This window comes from Paramisgurnus dabryanus, chromosome 2 (assembly GCF_030506205.2).
Source record: "Paramisgurnus dabryanus chromosome 2, PD_genome_1.1, whole genome shotgun sequence".
In the NCBI taxonomy this organism is placed as follows: domain Eukaryota; kingdom Metazoa; phylum Chordata; class Actinopteri; order Cypriniformes; family Cobitidae; genus Paramisgurnus; species Paramisgurnus dabryanus.
Window position 1 is genome coordinate 13344300 of NC_133338.1, and position 19955 is coordinate 13364254.

The 19955-nt window shown below is 37.4% G+C and overlaps 2 long non-coding RNA genes across 2 annotated transcripts; one reads left to right on the plus strand and one right to left on the minus strand.

Moving 5' to 3' along the window:
• The first annotated feature begins 2408 nt into the window (after positions 1 to 2408).
• On the plus strand, positions 2409 to 4522 carry LOC135783592 (uncharacterized). Its single transcript, XR_010545706.2, has 5 exons — positions 2409 to 2979; positions 3496 to 3589; positions 3688 to 3820; positions 3903 to 4003; positions 4114 to 4522. It is a non-coding gene; the product is annotated as an uncharacterized lncRNA (long non-coding RNA).
• LOC135783593 (uncharacterized) lies at positions 4161 to 5699 on the minus strand. The gene is made up of 3 exons (XR_010545707.2): positions 5179 to 5699; positions 4618 to 4754; positions 4161 to 4299 (listed from the first exon to the last, which is right to left on the minus strand). It is a non-coding gene; the product is annotated as an uncharacterized lncRNA (long non-coding RNA).
• Positions 5700 to 19955: the final 14256 nt, after the last annotated feature.

Sequence of the window (19955 nt, forward strand, 5' to 3'; positions counted from 1 at the left end):
GAGATGCATCGGCCCAAAAAGTATGTCGGCCCACCGGGAAACTGCCCGGTTTGCCAGATGGCCAGTCCGCCCCTGCATACTAACTGGAGATGCGCGGATGGGCTATTATTTCATCCGCAACTGCATCACAAAACTCATCATCCATCCGCCATCCATCCGCACCAACGTTTCTGACCAGTTTTCAAAACCGCACCCGCCCGCCATCTGCTGACTGGGCGAGGCAAAGTGCTGCTGATGACAGCCGCGAGACTAGAAAGATCTAATATCAGCAGTGAACTCCGTCTCCGTTCGGCACACAGGGACAAAAATAAATAAATAAATATTAAATAGCCTAAATTAAACGCACAAATATAGCCTGCACTGGTGTCATCCTGATTTACCACTTTGTAAAACTTATTTCAGGCAACTCTTTTCTGACCTTCTATTTCCTTTGTTTTTAATTCTCATTTTTTGAGTTTGCCACGTACCTCCTTCGCCGGGGTTGATAAGAGCTGTGTCAATAGAGCTGTGTCAAAATGCGTCCTCATTTCTCCGCGCTGTTAATGATAGAACGAATGGATCCTTAACAGCTGAGGCTATCCCAAACAATACAAACCTTTATTCAATAAAATTGTGTATTTATTAGAAAACTTTTTCTTGTCACTGTTTTAGTATTATAAGTTATGTTTTGTGTTAATATTATTCTGTTTATGTTGCGTGTATTTCTAAGGTTGATTATTTGATATACTGTTGAATAGTTTAATCAACATCAATGTGTCATATTTTCTAAAATAAATTAATATTTTTCTGATTACATATTCATTTTAATAAGTCAGACATGTCTCCGCTGTTTTCTGCTGACAGGCGCGGTGGGTGGCTACTGGGGGCGCGTGCAACAGGTGACGCAAATAATGGGTCCTCAGAAGGCTAGACCGTCTCATTTCAGTTGTCTTCGCGAACTTCTGAGACTGCCACCTTGAAAGCCAGAGTGCTCACCTTTTAAGGTTGCATGCTTAGAAGGACACAGCTAATAGCAAGCAGTCAATCCGCCACCCACCCGAATTTAATTAAAATATTATTTTTCGTCACGTCATCCGCCCGATCCGCGGAGTCCGCGGCTGTGACCGCCAACCGCGCATCTCTAATACTAACATGGTTAATAATTTGGCTAAAATGGGCGAAAATTTTTTGGAATGTTTTTCTGATTCTGTTTTGAATTAAATGCTTAAGTTCTTTATATTTGTCACCTCATTATTTGTAACTATAGCATAGGGATGTAACCATTAATCGTGTGTCCCATTGAAATGCTGTCTGAAACCGATTCTGAATCGCAAGGCTGTGATTATGTGTTTCATGCACAGCTTGTGCGTGTACTACGGCATTTGGTCAGGAGGAAGTCCTTATCAATCTTAAATCATTATGAATCGGAGTCGTTTATAACGTGCATTTAAAAAAGCACTCGTTAAACAAAAATCATTCAAAATATTCTTTATTATCATGAAAATACCAGAAACAATTTGAAGAACAGCGATATAAATATTCCTCTAGACATTTCCTGGAATAGCGTTTGAAAAGCTTCTTCTTCTGTGGCACAAAGTGTTTCTGCACGAGAGCGCCCCTTGGCTTTTGGATGTGCCGGGATTTCACCTTAATTCATTCATTTTCATGCATTGAGAAAACGTGCATTTGCACGGTTAATCTTTACACCCCTACTATAGCATCTGGGGCTGGTTGGCACAGGTGCACAACATGACTTTAATGATGAATAAAAAAATAGGAATCATCTGTGAACATTAAATGTATCTGATGATTAGCTAAGATCTTAACCTTAATGTTGTTACTCGTTAGACTTTTTTAATATATAACATGACTGAGAAATATGAGTGAAAAGTGTGCCAACCAACCCCGCTCTCTTTTATCTTTTATCATATAAAAGACTTTTATCATTTGCACACTAACCCCTGATGGACTCATGGGGTGACAGCATCTCTTTAATATTCCACTAGTAATATTCTTCTGCTTTAAGGCAAATGCCATCCTCATTTGCTCTTCAACAATGCAAGTATTTGGCTTTCAATATTGGTCCTGTAGGACTTTTACATGTCTCTCTATTGAGGTAGCATCCTCTCCAACAACATCCATGTACTTATGCACAGACAATAAATGATCAGGAAGAATATTTGTTCTAATTTCTAGGCAAAAAAAAAAAAAACAATACAAAATATTTGATGACTTTTTTAAATGATTTTAGAACAGTACACTAATGAAGTGAAACATTTTAAAACAATTATAAATATATGGTCACACCACAGGCCTTTGAATTTGTTTACAAGTGCTTTTTCCAGAGACTTTTTAAAATAATTTCATTTACTCAACATCAGACGGGAAAAGATTGAGTATATGTTTTTACTTAAACTACACTCTTTTAAAGAGCACCTATTATGGGATACACGTTTTTAAACATCATTTTGTGTGTAAGTGTGTATTAGTACATGCTAACGATATTCAAAAAGTACATACCTCAAAGAAAACGATGACGCGAGTTATCGTCTCTAACGTTCGAGGACTACAAAAAACACTCGGATTGTAGGCAACAGTTTACTTCCTGGGATTAGTGACGTAGATAAGACCAACATTATCATAGTTCAGCCCTCTCTGCTTTGCTTGGGTACGCCCTCAAAGACGAGGGTGGGGAGCGCCGAGTCAGAAGAGAGCTAAAATGGCGGAGGTTGTGAGTCCCTGCTTTGACTCTGTTTGCAAACTCTTGTTTCATCGTTTAAGCGATTAAATCTCTCGAGTAGACGCTGTCTCTTTAGATGCAAGGGCAAAATAGCACTTTATGGACTTCCACAGAGGACATCATGTTTAATACGGTTCCGGAAAAATCCAGTCAGAAGTTGTTCACGGAGTTTTCACAATAACTGCTTCTCATGAACCGAAGCTGGACGTCTCCTCCTGAAAGTTGGATTAACGTTACTGTGCACTTCTGGATCACAGGCTGTAAGTATTCACGTTTATTATTTGCCTTTTACTGTACATTACGTAACCGGTAACCGGAGATTAACATAATGTGCGTGTAGAGCTAAGCTTGCAAGCGAACTGTTTTGTGTTGTAATACTGTATTTCATAAACAACGTACCATATTTACACACGTGTATGTTGAATTATGCAGACTATCGTTTTTTTATCGATGTTGGTTAAGACATGTTTACAAACTTGCTAAGTTACCAGATAAACTGTTACCGGTAAAATTTGTTCTCATGATCAAACTCAAGAAACTCTAAGTACAGATGATTTGTTTAAAGTTATATGTATTTTACTGTTGTTTTTACTTGAAGCTTTCTTAGATTTTGAAACGAAGTAAACACGTAATGTGTGTTGCTAATGTTGGGCCATGTAATATGTAATACATTTACGTTTTAATGAATAGTCTAACGAGTTATAGTCGTTGTACTCTATTGTTATAATATGTCTTTTTGACTGAATACATGTTTGTTTTATTTGTCTATATCTTAGATTCGCAGCTGGACAAATCCTTCTACACTGTATGCAAACATGCAACATCATAACACACAGTACAAGGAGTCAGACTGGCATATGAGGAGCAAAGGTGTGTAACACAAATGATGTATTTAGCTAATGAAACCACTACCAGTCTTAGATGTATAACTGATGATGACAAAGTTTTTTTTCTCTGCATAATAATAGGAACCCAGACAGTAGCATCGTTTCACAATGTTTCCATCACCATCATCAGTGGATGCCTTTGCCGTCCATAGCCTGAGATTTCAGATTTGCAGCAAAAAAAATTGATTTTCTCATTTATTGGAATGCTATGCAGGTATTTAAGTATTTTAGTAACTGTGTTAAATAAAGTAGTATTTACTTTTACAATAAATTTATGCTTGCTTATATTTTTACAGGTTGTACCTTGCAGCCATCCATTACAATGTCACCAAGCCGTAACAAAAGCAGGAGAGGAAAAGTACAAGGCTATGTTCCCAAAACACACAAATGACATACCGTAAGCAGTAATGTTTTATTTCAAATACATTCATAATTAAAAACTTAATGTATGAAGCAGGGAAATAAATGATCAAAACAAAAGATTTATTGACCGCAATATTTCTACAGTTATGTGGATGATGTGATCAGGCTTCTGTTTGCTGAGGTATTTGAAGATAAGCTGAAGGAAACCCCGATTCCAATGGACCTGGCATCACAGTTTGAGAGACCTTCAAAGGAGGACGTGATTGCATGCCATCTTGAGTGCAGGGGTCGTCGGAAGCCAACATTCCGATCAGGAAGCTCCAAGCGTATCTGGAGAACAACACACGACAGGGTGATAACCCTAAAGTGTCATCTTAGATAGCATCAGCTGACAAAGCTTTGATATGCCATTTATCTGAATAGATAGCTGTAAGAAGTGAATTGAACAATTTTTGAAAGAAGAGCACAATATGGTTACTAAAGTATGTTTATTTGTATATTGTTTAACATTTAAATATATATTTGTAATAAATAAACTTTTGACTGACTACTATATTTTCTTTAAAGTTACATCTTTTGTTCTTTTGGGTACTTTGTTACTATAATAATACTTTAGTGTTATTGGTTTAAAAATGTAATAAAACTTACTCTAGTCCTGCACCTCAAAGGCTTATAGTCGGTACAATAAATGTTCTGTGTGTAGGGATTTAGACAATTTGTGCAAAACCTGGATGATGAATCACGCAGGTAAGAGGCCCTGGAACCTGTTGCATTCTCCTTAAAACCTAGTAAGTAAAAACATAGCACAGTCTTTCATAATAAAGTTTACCATAGTAAAATAATGTAGAACTAACATTCATTTCAATTAAAACTTTTTTTGTGCTACATTTGGTGTTTCCATATAGTTTGCACAGTAAAATAGTATGTAAGCAGTATTTTATAATTAAGTTTACTATAGTAAAATAATGTAGAAATTACCAAGTGAAATCGTTTTATAATCATTTCAACAAATACTTTATATGTGCTACATTTGGTGTTTCCATATAGTTTGCACAGTAATATAGTATGTAAGCAGTCTTATAATAAATTTTACTAGAGTAAAATAATGTAGAAATCACCAAGTGAAATCGTTTTATAATCATTTCAAAAAATACTTTCTATGTGCTACATTTGGTGTTTCCATATAGTTATGTAGTATGTTATAATTACCTTTTGGATGTCTTTGCAACACATTTTCGTCTTCGTTTAGCATTCTGGCAGAGCTAAGGACACCTAAAAAAGTTAAATCCAATCGCATTCATTGACGGAGATCGTTTATATCGTAACGGCCTTCTGAACTCTCTGGATCGAGCTCGAAGTGGTAAGGCAGTACAGACACCATCGTTTATAGAGAAATATAACGCTTGTTTACGATGCCTCTGAGGCTGTGACTCTCAGTCAGAATCTGTGTCAACCCACGCGTAGTCAGGGGCGTAACCTTTCAAACACACGCCGAACCCAGCTGACCAATAACAGTTGAGTAGTCATCTGACCAATCCGATTACACTAGACATTTTGGGAGGCGGAGACAGGAACTAAACCGAGCGTTTTCCAGACAGTGGGAAATCGGTGAGGTATGTAAGCAATTTATAAGACTCACAATGCATTAGTTCAAGTTTTAATAACATGTATGTACTATGGGATATTACAATAACGTGCTAACGTGCCAATTTATTAGCATAATTGGTGCTCTTTAATTGTTTGCCATATGTCCAACATAATTATGTTAACAAGCTCTGTGTTCTCTTTCTAAGTACATTTGCTTTTATAGATGCTATCTATAATCTACAATCTTGTCAGTCACCTTTACCAATCCAAATAGTCTGAGACATAGACATTGTTTTAAAAACCTGTATAAAGATACAGGTCTGAAATGTATTTAGGCTAGATTTTTTGTAATTCAAAGTGTAATACGACCCAATATAGCAATAAACTCCAGGGCGGATCTGCTCCGAAGTCACGTAGCTCTGTGTTTAAATCTATCATATCTATCTAAAATACGTGTAAAACATGTCCATATAATACGGAGGAATTAAACAATATATTTAATAAAAACTATAATAATTAAATGCATTATTATTATTTTATTATATAATTGTCTATTGAAATATACGAATGTATTACAACACAGGTTATTTTAAATAAAAATACCTTAACAAATTTGGGTACACCACACATTGTATTTATATAACATTATGTTTTATCAAATACATAAATAACCAGTGACTTCAACACAATAGATGACTTAAAATAGTTATTTATTTAAAAAAGGAATAAACATTTTGTTCACTTTAGAGTAACAGGGCCCGGTTGCATAAAGCACCTTAAGTGTAATATTCCCTTAAGCTCACCCTTATGTTTCATTTAAACTTAAAGGGGACATATTATGAGATTTTTTTAAAGATGTAAACTAAGTCTTAATCTAGGTCTGAGCAAAAGTGTGCCGTTTTGGGTGTGTCATTTAAAATGCAAATGAGCGGCTGAAGTGCAAACACTGATCACAATGATGGTGGTTTGTTGTAATTGAAACTCAATTGTGCTGTCAAGTCCTTCTTTTCTCTCTCTTTCTCTCTGAACTAAATGGCAGTGCTGTGTTTGGATAGTGCACATACAGGGGGCGGTATTACCTTATTCTGACATCACAATAGGAGCCAAATTACAATGACCTATTTTTTCACATGCTTGCAGAGAATGGTTTACCAAAACTAAGTTATTGGGTTGATCTTTTTCACATTTTCTAGGTTGATAGAAGCACTGGGGACACAATTATAGCAGTTAAACATGGAAAAAGTCAGATTTTCATAATATGTCCCCTTTAAGGATGTTGCAGAAAAAAGTTTTTTTCTGTTGCATCTCCATGGCAACAATAGTATTTTATAACAATAAACCTGGGTCACTGTCATGAAACATTTAACAATAACCCTTACCTAAGAGACATTTAAGGGATTATATGCAACATCCTTAAATTATTCTCTTGCAGTAGGTAAGGGGAATTTACCCCTTAAGTGTCATACTTAAGGGAAAAACTTAAGGTGCTTTATGCAACCGGGCCAAGATCTTACCAAAGTCCCTTCTATGTTATTTAAATTGAAAACAATCAAAAGCTTCATACATCATTTCTTCATATAGACGAAAATCACTAAAATACATTTTCGTTCTCACATAAGTTACTTCATGAAGAAAGAGAAAAAGAAATCGCTAGAATGTTGTTAGACTTTGGGGTGAAACGAAATGACAAATAAATAAACATTTCATTCACTTTAGCTTAACGGATCATTTTAGCCGCCTAGCTCTCAGTTTTTACAACAATCAAAAGCTTCTTATTCTCTGTTGGAAATCACTAAAATATATTTTCGTTCTCACATATTTAAGTTACTAAATGAACAAAGAAAAAAGAAATCGAATAATGGTAGACTCTGAGGTAAAAACGAAATGACAAATAAACATTTCATAACAGATCTTACCACAACAGTTAGTCATCTATCCGTTTGTACAATAATCAAAAGCTTCTAACATCATATTCTCCTTATATAGACATGTCAAATCGATCAGAAATTACTCAAATTTTCCTTCTCACATATTTAAGTTACTAAATGAGGAAAGAGAAAAAAAGCCCATATAAATTAGGTCTCTGATGTAAATCGAAATGACCGTTATTTTTAAAATGACTTGAGTTCACACTTTTTGCTGAGCACAAGAGAAAGTAGGTACTGGTGAAGAGCGGTGCCTGAAGAAGCGCGTGCAGAGGAGCGTGCACATATCAGACGTGCACACAAGGTTATTTTCGTAAACGAAAACTGAAACTAAGACTATCAGCTAAAAAACGTTAACTAAAATAAAATTTAAAATTCATAATAAATGAAAAACTAAAACAAAACAAAACAAAACAAAACAAGAAACAGTTATTGAAAAACTAAGTGAAATAAAATAATAATTATCAAAAATAAGTTTTTGTTTTCATAGTTAATAAGCTCTCATCCCGTGGCAGAAAATCTGACGTGGTTTAGTTTAAAACCAAATAGGAGTATTTACCTTATTTTTCAAGACAACAAGGGCGGTGCCATTGCACTCATTTTGTCAACCTACTTCCAACCACATAAAGATGATGAGCAGCCGAAATTTGGGTACACCAAATAAATATATTTTTATATTTACGATTGTACAACGAGATATTATAGAACATTACATTCTTACAGTAGCTCACGTGATTCCTACAAGTTACCGAGATTTCAGATGCTAGGAGGTCAGTTTATTTCTCATTCAGATATTGATAATGACCTTCAGATGTGGCCTTTAAAAATGTGCGTCTCAGAGAGCAGAATGCCGCGACCACTTCCAGAATTCTGCGAGATCCCGCAGAAGGGGGGTTCGGTGGGGGACCCAGGAAAAACTAAAACCTGTAGATGGCATTCGTGTTTCATGTAGGCCATACTGACGACAATTTGTGTGCTCAACTTCATGCTGAGCATATACTGTATGATATTGAAGTAACATGACACGGATTATTTGTGTTTAGGCGATAGACTTTGATGTCATACAAATGCATGCTTTTTGGCAAACATTGCGTTGGAAAAGTTTTCTTTAGCCAGTTACATAAACAATCACATATTCTTCTTAAAAATCCGACTTAAATGCGGATCATTTGTCTTATTTTTTTTCCATGTACTTACAGTAGAAGAGACGTGAGGTATGATAACGGAGTCTTATAACAAAATAATTTGCGAAGACCTTTGAAGAGACCGAGAGCATTTGCGCAATATCATTAACTAATATATCTAATTTTACATTTAGTTCATTTTTGCATCTGAATGTTTTAATAGCTTTAACATGGTTGTGATGCGCTTTTCTGCATTACTGTACAGTAATATTCAATTCAATTTTATTTATATAGCGCTTTTCACAATTGGTGATTGTTTCAAAGCAGCTTTACAATAATAGAAGCAGTGGAAAGCATAGAAAGACGACAGATAGCACAACATAATACACGATAGCAAAAGCAGCTAAATTTGCTGCGGCTATGAATCAACATTATAAGCGTGCGTATTGCTAATGTAACGTAAAGAAGAGGGTGCTAAGTTAAGCCCAAGAAGGCTGCCTCCCCGGGTTGAAAAACCCCCTAGGAGAAAAAAAACCCCAGGCTCAGCCGGGGAAGTAAAAAAAAGTCTTAGGAGGGAAAAACCCTTGGGAGATATATTTATATATACATTGAAACGATTAAGGAGATTAGGGGGAGGTTAAGCGGGTTCTGCTGGTGGTCGTTGGTCATGCATCAGCTGGGCATCACGTTGACGGTCTGCCGATGAGTCAGAGGTGTGCCGACTTTCACATTAACCGGAACTGGGTCTGTTTGTCTCATTGTCCTCGGAGACAAGGACGAGACATGAAGAAAGAAAAACGCAATTAGCGTAGGGGCCATTCATATGTATACACATGTACATATACACAAACATACATACACACACATATGTATATATACATATACATACATACATACATACATACATATATATATATATATATATATATATATATATATATATATATATATATATATATATATATACATATACACACACATACACACACATGTACATATACGTATTAAAGATACAACGTCATCCCAGTGACAGACTCTGCACAGTTTGGTTTAGGGAGAACGAGAAAAATGCACGGGACGGCGAATGTTTTTGGAAATGGATGCAGTGACACCCTTTTAAGGAATGAAGTCCCGCCCCCGACTAGTGGGCTTAACACCACAAATCTATACCCACCGAGCTTTATTGAAATCCGGACGAGCAAGGGAGTAAAGGTGAGACGGAGACGTGACTGCGCCAGCCATCTCCCTGATGCCTGTCTGGGCTTCACAGTACTCCCCTACTCGACTCAGAAACCTCAGGTGGAGGGCCGAGCAAGTGGTAACATAATGCCATACATAATTTTCAATCACTCCTCTGCGCTTGGCAATTAATGGCCCGATTCGGGGTTTTATTGGTCTAGTTTTGAAGTTTTGGCCTTGTATTGTGGTTTGTATGTGCACAAAGTAGGTTTCTTTTCCTTATGTAGCCTTTTCTATTTTATACGTGACATTTGTTTTTGAAAGTTTATGCCTCGGCTCATGGTTTGCTGCACATATGTAAACAAGTAAGGAGAGATTAAACATTTTTCTTAAGATTATTAATAGCATTTACCATGCTTTGAAATGTTGACGAAAATGAGGATTTAGTTTATTTATTTATCAGGTTGTACCAGCTATCTATTGTGAGATGAGTACCATTACTAAAACAGTTATGTGAATGCCTTGTTAAAGAGAAAAGTTTTAAGTCTAGATTTAAAGGTATCTATTGTGTCTGATTCTCGGACAACGGTTGGTAAATCATTCCAGAGCTTAGGGGCTAAGTAGGAAAAGGATCTTCCACCTTTAGACACTTTTGATATTTTAGGGACAACTAAGAGACCAGAGTTTTGCGAACGCAGTGCACGTGGTGGATTGTATTCTGATAGTAATTCTCTAAGATATGAGGGTGCTAGGCCATTTAAGGCTTTGTAGGTGATAAGTGATATTTTAAATTGTATGCGATAATTAACTGGTAGCCAGTGTAAAGATGCTAGAATTGGACTTATGTGGTCATACTTCTTAGATTGAGTAAGCACTCTTGCAGAAGCGTTTTGAACTAGCTGCAGCTTGTTTACCTGATTTGCATGGCATCCCCCAAGTAGCGAGTTACGATAGTCTATTCTAGAGGTCATAAAAGCATGGATAAGCTTCTCTGCGTCAGATGTAGACAGTATATGGCGTATTTTTGAGATATTTCTAAGATGGAAGAATGCTGTGCGGCAGACGTTGCCGATATGACTATCGAAGGATAAATTGCTGTCGAACATCACACCTAAGTTCCTAACCGTGGAAGAAGGCACCACAGTACAGCCATCTATGTGCAACTTGTAATCTGACATATTATGTTTGTAGCAATTCGGTTCAATAATAAGCATCTCTGTCTTATTGGAGTTAAAGCTTAAGAAAGTTATGTGCCATCCAGTCACTAACATCGCTAATGCAGTCTGTTAGCTTAGAAAACGTGTGGGTTTCGCTGGGATGTGAGGAGATGTAAAGCTGGGTATCATCCGCATAGCAGTGAAAACTTATGTTATGTTTCCTGATAATGTCTCCTAGAGGTAACATATATAATGAGAACAGGATAGGACCTAAAACTGATCCCTACGGTACACCATATTTAACCAGGGAGTGATATTACTCTTCCTCATTTACATAAACAAAGTGATAGCGATTGGTTAGATACGACCTAAACCAGGCTAACGCCTGACCACTGATACCAACATAGTTTTCTAGTGTATTGAGTAAGATTGTGTGATCTATTGTGTCAAAGGCTGCACTAAGGTCTAGTAATATAAGGATTGAGATTTCACCACGATCGGATGTTAACAGGAGGTCATTTGTAACTCTAAGCAGCGCTGTCTCTGTGCTATGGTGGGGCCTGAATCCTGATTGGAACTATTCATACGTACTATTATTTGTCAAGAATGTGCGTAACTGGCTTGCCACTACTTTTTCTAATATTTTCGAAAGAAAAGGGAGATTTGAGATTGGTCTAAAGTTATTAAGCTCTCCCTGATCAAGCTGTGGTTTTTTAATCAGCGGTTTAATAACTGCTAGCTTGAAAGCTGTTGGAACGTATCCTATTTTTAGCGATGAGTTAAAGATATTTAGAACCGGGGTTGACACTAGAGGGAATACCTCTTTAAGTAGTTTTGTGGGAACGGGGTCTAATATACAGGACGATGATTTGGATGATGTGACTAGTTTAGAGAGCTCATCTATTGTAGTAGGTTTAAATGAATCAAGATGTTCGTATGGTAGTCTAGTGTTAAGTGAACTAATGGGTAGAGTGGTGGCTGCCTGGGTAGCTATGATGTTTTCCCTAATAGCCGAAATTTTGTTAGAAAAGAAGTTCATGAAGTCGTTACTATTGTGTTGAAGTTTACTATTGGTTTCTGTTTGATCTCTTTTTTCGAATGGGAGCAACAGCATCCAATGTGTTAGAACAGACATTGTTTAGGTTTTCTATTACAATATCTAGATCGTCACAGTTATCTGCTACATGTTTCATTTGGGACAGGTCTGGAAGAGTGCTAATAAAGCTATCTTTAGTGGTGGAAATTATTGTTCTGGCTAGTCGGTAGCATGTTGTGGATTGAGTGATCCTATCTAGAAGTACAGTGTATGACACAAGGTAATGGTCAGAAACTGCATCACTCTGAGGTGATATTTCGACGTCATTAATATTGAGTCCGAGTGACAGGATTAAGTCTAATGTGTGATTACGAGTATGCGTTGGCCCTGACACGTTTTGTCTAATATTGAGAGAATTTAGAACATCTATAAACGCACGTCCTAATGCGTCTTTTGGGTTAACCACATGGACATTAAAATCACCAACAATAAGAGCTTTATCTACAGTGACTACAAGCTCAGATAGGAAATCTGCTATTTCATTAAGGAAATCTGCATGGTGGCCCGGTGGTCTATAGATTGTCGCTAAGGCAAAAGAAAGCTGTTTGTGGTTACGATCAGTTATTTCCATATTTCACAACATTACTTCAAATGATTTAAATTTTAGCTCAGATTTTTGGTTTACTTTAAAAATTGTGTTGTATATTGTAGCTACACCACCCCCTCTCCGCTTTAATCGAGGTTCGTGTTTATAATAATAGCCTGTGGGGTGGATTCATTTAAACTAATGTAGTCGTCTGCTTTAAGCCAGGTTTCTGTTAAACAGAGTACATCTAAGTTTTGGTCTGTAATTATTTCATTGACAATAGGTTCTTTATTGGTAAGCGATCTAATGTTAAGAAGGCCGAATTTTAACATTCGAGATTTATCTGTTAATGTATTGTTTTCCAATTTTATATTAATCAGATTTGTACCTGATGTAACAATAGGGCACTTTTAAAAGGTGTTTCCGCTGGTGTACTCCTTAGGGGATCGAATCTGTTAGAAATTGCTGTAACGTTATGGGTCTTAGAAGGACGCCTTATATGACTATGCCGGCTGACAGTCACCCAGTTTGACCACCGACTTGACTCTGATGTCGGAACCGAGCCATGTGTATTTTGATAAACACTATGCGCGCTCGATACAGTATTTGTAATATTTACATTAGCATCTGATGTCGGAACCGAGCCATTAGTCTTTTCGCTCGATAGATTATTTGCAACAGTAACATTAGCGGTTTTGCTATCCTCAACTAGCATTCGGATGCGCGATTCTAGTTCAGCAACCTTCTCAGTTAACCTTAATTAAAAATAAGTTAGCTTAGCACAAAGACTGGATGTAAATGGCTTCATCTAGCATACTAATCCAAATAAGTGACAAAATAATGCCAACAATTTCCAATTTACATGTTGTGATTTCTATGAACTGTTACTTGGGCGGAGATTTATTTTACATCAATAGAACAGACAGGATAAATTGGATCACCTGCAGCTGCGGTAAGTGTTGTTTTTAGATGACAAACCTACTGTAACATTGTCATTAGATAGATGTAATGTAACCTTAGTGACACTATTACATGAATCAGGGTTTCTGCAGGTTTAAGACTTTTTAAGACCTTTTTAAGACCCATCATGACAATAAAATCCAATTTTATAGTCCAGTGTGCATGCGTTCATGTGTTTAAGACCATTTATCTTTCATGAGTAATGACAATGTATTTTCTCTGGGTGAGATGAGACACTCTGCAAAACGAAACTAGACATGAGACTGGGATCACGAAAATAAGACGAGACCCAGATAGCAATGAGTCGGCGGACCACCTGCGGTGCTCTGGAGGCAGTAGAAGCGTCATGAAGGCGTAATCGCGAACACGTCTGACGCGGCGGCCGCGGGCCAACCACCGTTCGGCCGCCTTTATATTGAAGGCGGCTCTTTTGCGGCCCGTCGGAGGCAAACGCTTTTTTCGAGCGATTTTCCCCCGCTTATTGTGTATATATACTGTATATATATATATACACACACCATACAATTTTACATATCCATAGGATATATTGCACCATGCCCGTGTAAAACATATAACATATTACTCAAACGTACTAACTGAATATACTATATATATGATACATGGACATCTTGATTCTCACATGTATATACATATACTCACATATCACCACATACATTAACATCATTTGAAGACATGTATTGATGTTAATTCAATTAAGTTCATACGTTAAAAAGGCGAACCTTTTTCTCAATATAACAAAATAAAGACATCTCCCAGATAGCAATTTTGTTCCGGCCCAGCTCCGGCCCACACAACCAGTTTTCCTTGGCCCACATACAAGAAGAATGACGGCCCTACAGTGGCCCAGTTCTGGATTACAGACAATAGCCCATAACTGGCCCAGAATTGGGCCAGAACAGGCCCTACAAACAAGCCTATGATGGCCCTTTTTCTGGGCAGAACCCAGAAAGCCTTAGCCTTAGGGCACCATGCAGGTTTGCTCACAGGCGAAACGTTGGCCCCTTAGAGCTGGCCCTGCATCCACAGGAAGCCCTTATACAGCAAAACCCCCAGAGTTAAATGAACCCTGTTGGATGTATATATTGTATTGTATTGTACAAATCTTACAGAGTGTTAAAAAGTAACACTGAAGCAGAATTAAAAGCTCTGTTATCCTCTCTCTCACAATCTCTTTCTGAAACCTAATATTGCATTTTACATCTTTTCTTGTAGAGTCTAGATTTTGTTTCATTTGAAGTCACCATTGTTGTGATTGGTTTTTGTTTTAGTTGGACTCTTGACCCTTGCATTTTTGACTGCTACCTTTTCCTTGGTTGTGTTAACTATGTGTTTATACTAGGGATGCACCGAATCCAGGATTCGGATTCGGCCGTATACTGGGCTTTTTGACGGGGTTCGGATTCGGCCGAATCCTAGATTTTTTTTCCACCGAACCAAACCCTAGGCTTGCGCTACGCAGGTCGACGTCACGCGGCCGTTGATTACACACATCGGGTGCTGACGTGGAGATGAGCTTTTTCTTTCAGTGAGCCTTGGGGGCTGGACACACCAAAACTTTTAAACACGGCTGAAAACGCCTTGAGGACGCCAAATTCCAGCTGTTTGTCAGCCAAGCGCTTGGTAGCTGTGATGCTTCAGCTGTAACCGGTTGGTTGCTGTGGTAATCTCCCGCCCCTCCTCCACTGTAATTGGACGGCCGTGTGAAACCTGACATTGACGAGCGGAGATTCTCACTCAAAGTTAAATATAGTTTTCAGCGCGGAGCTGCTTGCTTATTGTAAAAACAAGCGTGTCGCAACGCATCGCTTTCATTATGCATAGGCTTATGGTAATTGTCAAAATAGTTTTTCCAACTTGACATCCTGGCAGAATGTACAGTTAAAATTAAATAAAATGAAAAATACACTGCTGTTGACGTTGTTTACTTCATCAATGTGTTTTACTGTGTTAATGGAATAAGGATGCGAGTAGGATTCGGTATTCGGTTTCGGATTCAGCCGAATCTTAAACGGTGGATTCGGCCGAACCTAAAAAATCTGGATTCGGTGCATCCCTAGTTTATACTGTAAAACACATTTGTTTTGTTACTGTAATAGTGCAATTCTGTGGTGGTTGGTACATAAAGTTAAAGATCATCATCTAATTAATTTACTAATCACAAGTTTCTTAACTGTCAATCATGTATGTGAGATCCAGCACTTTTATAGGAGTTTGCCATTAATGAATTTTAGAAACAAAAATTAACTGCTTTATATTTGGGAAGTAGAAACATCAAGAATCAGGGTATGAATCTCAACCATGGTGACAAAGAACATAGTAGAAAGTTCATTATTTATCCATACTGCAGTGCATGATGGGAGTCCTGGATGAGAATTTTTTTTTTTTTATTGTAACAATAACACAACACAGTGGTACAGGTATCTCATAGTCATACACACAGCCACATCACCTTACAATCTTTGAATATACACATGTTCAGACATGGGCATATAGAATGCAAAAATAATATAATAATAAGAAATAATAATAAAAAAGAAAAATAACAGAACAGGGCATATCAAAGTAACTAGCAGGGCCATTTTATAGACAAAAAAAAAGGATATTTCCTTTTTTTGAAGGAAATATCAGTCACTGAACAGCTTCCAGAAAGTTCCACAAAGATGACCAGGTTCGCCAAAAAGCATCTGATCTTTGATGCAGATCATAAGTTAGTTTTTCCAGAGGTAAAAGAGTGGCAGCTTGACTTATCCACATATTGACTGAGGGGATCTGAGGAGTTGACCATAATAACAATATACATTTTTTCGCCAAATATATACAAAAGTTCAGTACACTTTCTTCGTCACAGTTAAGGCACAGACCAGCTTTACAGTTCAAAAGATAAACAATTGGAGAAAACACAAAAGTCTTTCTAATAATCTTCTGAATAATCTTATGAATCTCTTTCCAGTATCTTTTGATTTTAACACAATCCCAGAACACATGCATCACTGTGCCAATGTCTGTCTTACACTTGAAACATAATTGGGAAGAGTTGGGGAACATTTTATGAAGTCGAACTGGAGTTAGATAAGTTCTGTGGATAAGTTTAAAATTTTGTTCGTGGGCCGATATTGAGACACCTTTGGGGAAAACACATGTACAAACAGATAACCACTCCTCATTACTAAATTCTGAACCCAAGTCCTTTTCCCATATCACCCTCAGAGCGTCGAACGTTGAAGGACCAATATTGGACAGCAAAACAAATAGCTCAGAGATCTTACTCTTAAGAGTAAATGAAGAGAGAAGCTGTTTTTCCACTTCAGTAAGATCAAATCGTATATTACCTGCTTTAGATTCTAAAAAATGCCGTAATTGAAGAAATTTATAAAAATCATTGCTGGGCAGGTTGAATTGCTGCCTTAATGACTGAAATGACCTCATTTGACCATTATCAAATAGATGGCCAAACTCAGACACTCCTCTCAGCCTCCAGGACAAAAGACCAATATTTTGTATGGTTGGGGGGAGATCATGGATGAGATTTTTAATTTGTTGATACCCAGCATGCATTGCAGCATGAAGTTTTTCATTTTATTGTCACCATCATTGTGATTCATACTCTGATTCTTGATGCTTGTGTGTCTACATTACACCCCGGTTAATTTTAAGTGTCAGTGTTTCAAAATTCTTCAGAATAACAACCTGAGAGAGCTGGATCCCATACTGTAGTATCACATTATTGTCAGAGAAAGATGCTTCTGATAAGTGTTCAAACATTAAATTAATACATACGTTTTCTAGTTGATGATGTTTAGACTTTATTAACAGTGCTAACCACCATCAAAGAATTGCTCTATTGTTTTTTCCTTGCTGTAAACAACATGTCTTAAAAACACAGAGTTAAAGCAGGCAAAAACTAAATAAGGTAAGAGTCAAGTTTAACTAAAACAAACACTGATCACAATAAGGGTGACTTCAAATGAAACAATCTAAACCTAAAGTAAGAAAATGAGTCTACAAGTAAGATGTAAAATGCAATTTCTGGGGGTTGTGCTGCATGAGGGCTTCCTGGGGGCTAAGTGAGGGCTGCCCATGCAAGGGCCATCGTAGGCTTGTTTGTAGGGCCTGTTCTGGCCCAGTTATGGGCTATTGTCTGTAATCCAGAACTGGGCCACTGTAGGGCCGTCATTCTTCGTTGTATCTGGGCCGGAACAAAATTGCTATCTGGGCTGTTATTAAATCACATTATTTCATCATAGTATAATGAGGGCCAAATATTCAATGAAACCATACTAAGATCAATGTAGTCAAGTATTATCAAGTAAATAATTTTAAACACTAAGAGAACACTGAGGAAATTGAGAGTATCAGGGATATTTTCAGAGATATTTTACAATAGAAAAGGTCTGATATAAAATTTTTCATTAAAGGGGTCGTGAATTGGTCGATTTTATTGTTTTATGATGTTGTTTGATGTCTGCTTATGCATTTCGCGTTGTTTTTACATTTAAAAACATCACAGTTAATAAGTAATAAGCTGTTTTTTACCGTGGTTCTGAGGCAGTCTTGAGAAACAGTCGGATTGGAAGGGCGAGCCACGTCGAAGACTAGGAAGGTAACGCCCAGTGCCATGATTGGATGACAGTTTTGCAACGTAACCTAACTTTCAACGTCACTACACGCATGGAATTTTTTTTGAAAACCACCTACGGTATATTGAAACATGCTAGCCAGCAGGATTCTCCCTTATACAACCCAAAAACAGAAAAAGTTGGGACACAGTAGAAATTGTGAGTAAAAAAGGAATGGACTAATTTACAAATCTCATAAACTTATATTTTATTCACAGTAGAATATAGATAACATATCAAATGTTGAAAGTAAGAAATTTTGAAAAGTCATGCCAAATATTGGCTCATTTTGGATTTCATGAGAGCTACACATTCCAAAAAAAGTTGGGACAGGTAGCAATAAGAGGCCAGAAAATTTAAATGTACATATAAGGAACAGTTGAAAGACCAATTTGCAACTTATTAGGTCAATTGGCAACATGATTGGGTATAAAAAGAGCCTCTCAGAGTGGCAGTGTCTCTCAGAGGTCAAGATGGGCAGAGAATCACCAATTCCCCAAATGCTGCAGCGAAAAATAGTTTTCTGAGTTTCTCAGAGAAAAATTGCAATGAGATTGAAGTTATCATCATCTACAGTGCATAATATCATCCAAAGATTCAGAGAATCTGGAACAATCTCTGTGCGTAAGGGTCAAGACCGGAAAACCATACTGGATGCCCGTGATCTTCGGGCTCTTAGACGGCACTGCATCACATACAGGAATGCTACTGTAATGGAAATCATAACATGGGCTCAGGAATACTTCCAGAAAACATTGTCAGTGAACACAATCCACCGTGTCATTCGCTGTTGCCAGCTAAAACTCTGTAGGTCAAAAAAGAAGCCATATCTAAACATGATCCAGAAGCGCAGGCGTTTTCCCTGGGCGAGGCTCATTTAAAATGGACTTTGGCAAAGTGGAAAACTGTTCTGTGGTCCAACGAATCAAAATTTGAAGTTCTTTTTGAAAAACTGGGATGCCATTTCATCCGGACTAAAGAGGACAATGACAACCCAAGTTGTTATTAGCGCTCATTTCAGAAACCTGCATCTCTGATGGTTTGGGGTTGCATGAGTACGTGTGGCATGGGCAGCTTACACATCTGGAAAGGCACCATCAATGCTGAAAGGTTTATCCAAGTTCTAGATACATATGATCCCATTCAGACGTCGTCTCTTTCAGGGAAGACCTTGCATTTTCCAACATGACAAATGCCAGACCACATACTGCATCAATTACAACATCAAGACTGCGTAGAAGAAGGATCTGAGTACTGAAATGGCCAGCCTGCAGTCCAGATCTGTCACCCACAGAAAACATTTGGTGCATCACAAAGAGGAAGATGCGACAAAGAAGACCTTAGACAGTTGAGCAACTAGAAGCCTGTTTTAGACAAGAATGGGACAACGTTCCTATTCCTAAACATTGGTCCTCCTCCAGCTGTTCCTTGTATGTACATTTAACTTTTATGGCTTCTTATTGCTACCTGTCCCAACTTTTTTTGGAATGTGTAGCTCTCATCAAATCATAAATGAGCCAATATTTGGCATGACATTTCAAAATATCTCACTTTCAACATTTGATATGTTATCTATATACTACTGTGAATAAAATATAAGTTTATGAGATTTGTAAATTATTCCATTCCTTTTTTACTCACAATTTCTACTGTGTCCCAACTTTTTCTGTTTTGGGGTTGTATGTTCGAGCCAGAGTCTGGTCCAGAATACCAAGACGATGAACCTACACCTCAAATAAGGAGGATGCTCCAGCCTGTTACAGCGTGGTAAATCTTTATTACTAACTTTTTATTT